This window comes from Furipterus horrens, unplaced genomic scaffold, assembly GCF_987537825.1.
Source record: "Furipterus horrens unplaced genomic scaffold, mFurHor1.1.pri manual_scaffold_9, whole genome shotgun sequence".
Classification (NCBI taxonomy): domain Eukaryota; kingdom Metazoa; phylum Chordata; class Mammalia; order Chiroptera; family Furipteridae; genus Furipterus; species Furipterus horrens.
The window spans coordinates 79,695,011-79,700,835 of record NW_028327179.1 but is presented as its reverse complement, the minus strand read 5'-3'; the positions used below and the strand labels follow the sequence as shown (position 1 = coordinate 79,700,835).

The window sequence follows — 5,825 nt, the reverse complement described above, 5'->3', positions numbered from 1 at the left end:
GGAGAGCCCCGTGCATCGCCTGGGAGAGCCCGACACAACACCTTGGGGAGCCTGGAGGATCTCCTGAGAGAGCCCTGCGCAAAGCCTGGGAGAGACCCACACAACACCTAGGGGAGCCCAGTGGAGCGCCTATGAGAGCCCTGCGCAACAGTTGGGAAAGCCCCACACACACCTAGGGGAGCCCGTTGGAGCACCTGAGAAAGCCCTGCGCATCGCCTTGGAGAAGCACACACAACATCTAGGGGAGCCCGGTGAAGAACCTGAGAGAGACAAATGTCTACATTTGTCTAGATGAGTTCCTGTCAAGCTCATCCTAATAACAGCTGGTCTGCAAAATACTGTGCTACCTTTTAACATTTAACAAGAATAACATTTAGTAATAAAATTTAGAACTGTCCAGACCTTGAGACCGTATCCTACCTGACTACGAACTGCTTGAGGGCAGAGCCATGGATGGTATTTCTCTTGTCTTCTTCCCTGCCTAGCAAAGTGTCTGAGGTACACCAGATGTCAATCAATGTTGGTTGAATAGAGCAATGAATGGGTAGATGGCCACGTGAATGAAGCAATAACTGACTAAATGATTGCATGAACAAATGATGATGCTAAGAATAGGGCTCCAAATCTGCTGAAAACCCCACTAAATGAAAACTTGTAGTGATGAAGGGGGCTCCAGGTGATGGAAGTTTCATTTCTAAGGGCTTCAGTCCCTCACCTCATACCCTGTAGCTCAAAGTTCTTTTCAGGGTATTGCGTTTTAGACCTGCATGGGCATAGGAACAGTGATGTAGGTCTCAGAAGAAGCTTAAGCATATTCATTGGAGGCACCTGGGTAGGTTTCATTACAATCACCTGTGTCTGGGATGACAATGGCCTGCCGTGAGGCAGGTTAAGGAATGTCCCCATGTTTCTCAAAGTGCTTCCCCAAGGGCAAGGATTTAGTCCTGGTCTCTGTTAGGGTACTGTGAAAACGTGGCAACAGAGAAGTAATGAAGGTCATTGGCTAAGCTGTAACCTCCCCTCCACGGAGGTCAGAGGATATTGCATACCCAAGCCCTACACAGCAGCTCTCAGATAACAGTTATTCTCCTTGAACTCCTGCAGTCCTCACTGGGCCAGAGACCACTGCTACCCCAAAATGAAAATGTGAGCAATATGCACATGCATTTAAAAGTTCCCAGAAGAGAGAAGGGCCACTCCCAGTTCAAGATGAAAGCCCTGGATTCTATGATAAGTAGAGGAAAGGTCCTGGGCACCTGGGGCCTGTTGGGCCAGGGCAGAAGCAGAGGGAAATAGAAAAGTTTTCTCTCTGTCTCTGTCTCTCTCTCTTTTCTCTCTCTCTTGGTTTTATCTTGTTTATGTTAGGCCTGTAGTTGGAGAAGTTTGGACGATCAAGGCACCAGAATAGGCCACCTAAAGACCAGCATGGAAAGAGAACCAACCACTTCTACTGCAAAGGCAAGGCCAACCAGCACCAGCTACATAATTTGCAGAGCACAGTACGAAATTAAAATGAGAGATTTCTTATATGAAAATTATCAAAAAGTATTAAAAATTCAGGATAGTGACAGCAGAGCATTAAACCAAGTGTGGGGCCCTTTGCATGAGACCTTGTGTGACCAACTCCCAGGTCTCTTGTCTGGAGAGCCAGCCACAGACTCAGCACCTCCAGGAACATGATGTTCAGTCCAAACCACTCACACCCAGCTCCCCTGCCTCAAGCCTGTGTTCCTGTTGTCACTTCCACCTGGAACACCTTTCCTCCCTGCTATGCCCCATCTTTCTCTTGGATGTTGGCTAGGATGTTTGCTTATAATAACGTATTAAGTAACATATTAAGGATACATCTTTTATGTTTTTCTATATATGTGCTATATGTAACAATGAAAATGTTCTTTAAGAAAAACAGCAACTTTATCTATGGAGCTTGACTTTTGCTTGAAGTAAGTAGTTTGCAAGATAGCTCACTGTGGTTCATGTTGGAATGAAGTGATTACTTTGAGTACCAGGATAGGGAAAGAGGAGTTAATGTTAGCCAGAAGTAACAGGGAAAGTTGCTCAGGAGACCTGGGTTTGCAGCAAGGCCATGAGAAAGGCAAAATTTAGCTAGAGAGGAGAGGCCAGCCTTCTGGGTGGAGGGAAAGACAGAGCCCTAGGACTCATGGTGGAACTGAATCTGTCTGTGCCAGGCCAGGCACAAGATGATGGTGGCTACCTCGAATAGGAGAAAGCTGGGGGACTGTGCGAGACCATGTTTATTGATCACATTAATACTCCCTGTACAGTCAAGGAAAATTGCCATGCGGGGTTGTGTGTGTGCACACACACGTGCACGTGTGCACATTTATATAGAATCTGATCATTTGCTGCTGGAGAATGTCTGAAAACTAAGGGAGACAGTGATGGTATTCCATCACAGTTGTGTGCTCTGCTTTTAGAGCTGGTAGGTACAGCAAGAGTGAGAGGAGAAATGACAGGAGAACAGGCCATGAGTCTAAAAGATTTATTCGGCTGGCTGCGACAGGCGGGCTGAGACCCTAAGGAGCCCACGGCCAACAAGAGAAAGGCAGGGGTTTTTAAAGGGTAAGGGAGAAGGGGGTTGAAGGGACTCTCTGTTGTTGGCTTTGGGGGAGTTGGCTCCGACAACAGAGAGGCTTACTAAAACAGAAAAGTTACTAACTTCTTGCTGGCGGCAATGATATCTTTGAGGGACTTGGGCATTGCCAGCAGGCTAAGATATCTCTGAAGGACACAGGACTTCACTGGTGTCAGCAGTTATGCTGGGACAGCAGATTGATTGGGGTTTAAGCAGCCCCTGACACCAGCAGTTACAGTGGGGGCTTTGCTAAAACTAGACCTGGATTACCAGAACTCAGGTCTTATGCCTAAGAAGTTCAGCACTGCTACACTCTAGCTGGCTGACTTTGGTAGCTTCAGGAGCTCAGTTTCCTCATCTGTGAACTAGTGTCAGAAAAGTCCCAAATCTGGGATGCAGAAAGAGAAGAAACTTTATCCAAGTGAACAGTTTGCAAACCAGGGGAATGCAGCCTCAGGTGGAAACCAAAAGTGTAGCTGCATCCCACTCGCCACAAAGTTTCTACCCTGGTTCCTGACTGGTCCATTTTTATGCAAATTAGAAGTCCAATTCACCCAGTTCTAATTCGTCTCAAGAGCATAGTGTTGATTGGTCAGAACTGTGCATCCTGACTGGTCGTTATTGAGCCACTCCAATTGGTCAGTATAGATGCAAATGACGACATAGCTTCCCAGTTCCAATGGGATGGGGCAGGTCTCAGTCCACCTGTTGAAATGCAATACCAGGAACTCCTTATGAGGTGGCACAAGCACAGTGGAGGAGGTTAAATTCTCTGTCTGTGGCCTTTCCCTGAAATGAAGAGTGAGAGGCCTCTCTCTGTTGGCAACGGCTGCTAGACTCTAGTTATGAATTTATGTCCACTTAACCTTGAGGAGTCCTTCTTGGCAGATATATTCCTTCTTGAGGTTTACAATGGGAATAATCACAAAGTCCACATTTTAGGATTGGTTTTGTGAAGATGAAATGAATCAATATATGCATTATTCTTAAATGCCCAGGACATAGTAAATATTCCACAAATATCACTCTGTTACTATAGGAGCCAAGTCAGATTTATGGCAGAATATGATTCTTGAGTCAAACTCTTGTCTGAGATGTCTCTGGGGGTGGAAGGATGACCCAAATTTGTCTGTGCTTTCTACCTGATACATTTTTAAGAAGTAGAACACCTTGGAGCATTCCCCCGTATGAATGACTCTACGCACAGGTGGAAGGCAATTTCCCTAGGACATTGTGACTAGTCTTCCAGATAGCTGGCACTCAGAGGAACACCTTGCACATTTCAAAAAATAACTTCTTAATGCACATCTGCTCAATTTTCCTTTCTCTCCTCTTTGTTTCCTTTTCTCTCATCTTACTTTGGGCCTCTTGAGCACATTAACAAGACTGAGAAAATTTCCCCAGTCCCTTTTGTAACTGCAATATGATTTAGTGTACTTCTGATCATTCTTTTATTGTGGGTACATGGATTCTTTTGACCTTTTAAAGGAGCCTTGTTCTATGTGCTTGTCCTTTGTGACTGTGACATGGGATAATAGAAGGAAATAGACTGTGATTAGTTACAGTGTGGATTTTTCCCCCCCTAAAGCTACACTCACATTCAGGTGCATCTGTCATTGACTCGATATCTTCAGAGTCTTTTTTTTGTGATTTATTAGTTTGAGACCAGGATTCATGGGAAGTATAATTCTCATAAAAAGTTTAGTTGGATGCCAAGAGAATACGTTTAGGACCATGAAGCAATTCAGAGATAAAATTTGGATTTGATTTTGAACATTTCAATGCACTGAATTTTATTCAAGAACAAAATATGAGGAAATACAAGATAGCCCAGTTATTTTGTTGTGGTGAAATTAGAACATGTATTATCAGAAAATACATTCTCTTTCTGCATTCTTTGGGGTAAAGGCTTAGCGGAGACTCTGTGATGTTTTATGTGAATCGCATATATAGCGTGGGACAAGAAATGATAAGAAGAGGTGTGGTGGGCACGGCAAGTGACTTGGTTTTGTTGTATTGTTTTCTTCTTTAAAGATGGCAGAAATCTTAATGGGAGAAAGAAACAAGAAGTATTAAAGGTAATTGACCCTAGAAATAAGAAGAGCAACCAAGAATTCAAGGATAATAAGGAATTAGTGTTAATGATATTAAGGATTACAGTGGCTGGCGATGCTATTGCGTCATAAAATGTAAGGAGAGAAATGTAATAATGTCTATAAAATACCTAATATCTGAAATAGTCCAGCACAACAAAAATATAGAGACGTAAGAATCCTGAAACATCAATTCAAAACAATATATGTACCTCTATATTCGTAGCAGTGCTATTTACAATAGCCAAGATTTGGAAACAGCCTAAGTACCCATCAGTATATGAGTGCATTAAAAACAAACAAACAAAAACAAACAACAACAACAACAAAACGGGTACATTTAGACAATGCAATACTACACAGCAGTAATAAGGAGGGAATTCTTACCTTTTGCAGCAGCATGGATGGAACTGGAGACTATCATTTTAGTGAAATAAGCCATTTGGTGAAAGACAAATATGGTCTCACTTATAAGTAGAATCACTTGAACAAAATCAACTAATGAGCAAAATAGAACCAGAGGCAAAGAAACATGGAACAGAGTGACAGCTGTAAAAGGGAGGGTGGGGTGGGAGGAGGTGGGGACTGGTCAATAGAAGGTGAAGGGATTAGTCAAAGAATATGAATGAATGAATGACCCGTGGACACAAGCGACAGTGTGGGGATTGACTGTGGCAGTTGTGCGGCCTGGGTGGAGGAAAGCAGAGGGGGAAAAATTGGGACAACTGTAATAGCATAAACAACAAAGTATTTAAATTAAAAACATAAATAAAATACACAGATGATAAGAATAAAGTTGGAAAACTCACACTACCTGATTTCAAGAATTACTATCAATCTATGGTAATTAAGACATTGTAGTATTGGCCTGAAGATAAACAGATAGAACAATGAATTAGAATAGGGATTCCAGAAATAGACCTACATAAATATAGTCAATAAAATATTGACAAAGGTATATAAACAGCTTCAAAATAAACTGTGTTGAGATAACTGTGCATTCACGTAAAAAGGTAGTCTTGGCCCACACCTCATATCTGATACTGAAGATAATTCAAAATGAATCATAGATCTATATGTGAAACATACAATATAAAACTTTAAGAAGAAACTACAACTGCGAACATTTTGGTATA

At 42.5% G+C, this 5,825-nt stretch overlaps 1 long non-coding RNA gene across 1 annotated transcript; it reads right to left on the bottom strand.

The window, feature by feature from the left end:
* Positions 1-4,358: 4,358 nt before the first annotated feature.
* LOC150002012 (uncharacterized) lies at positions 4,359-5,493 on the bottom strand. The gene is made up of 2 exons (XR_016513084.1): positions 5,077-5,493; positions 4,359-4,641 (listed from the first exon to the last, which is right to left on the bottom strand). It is a non-coding gene; the product is annotated as an uncharacterized LOC150002012 (long non-coding RNA).
* Between the last annotated feature and the right edge of the window lie 332 nt (positions 5,494-5,825).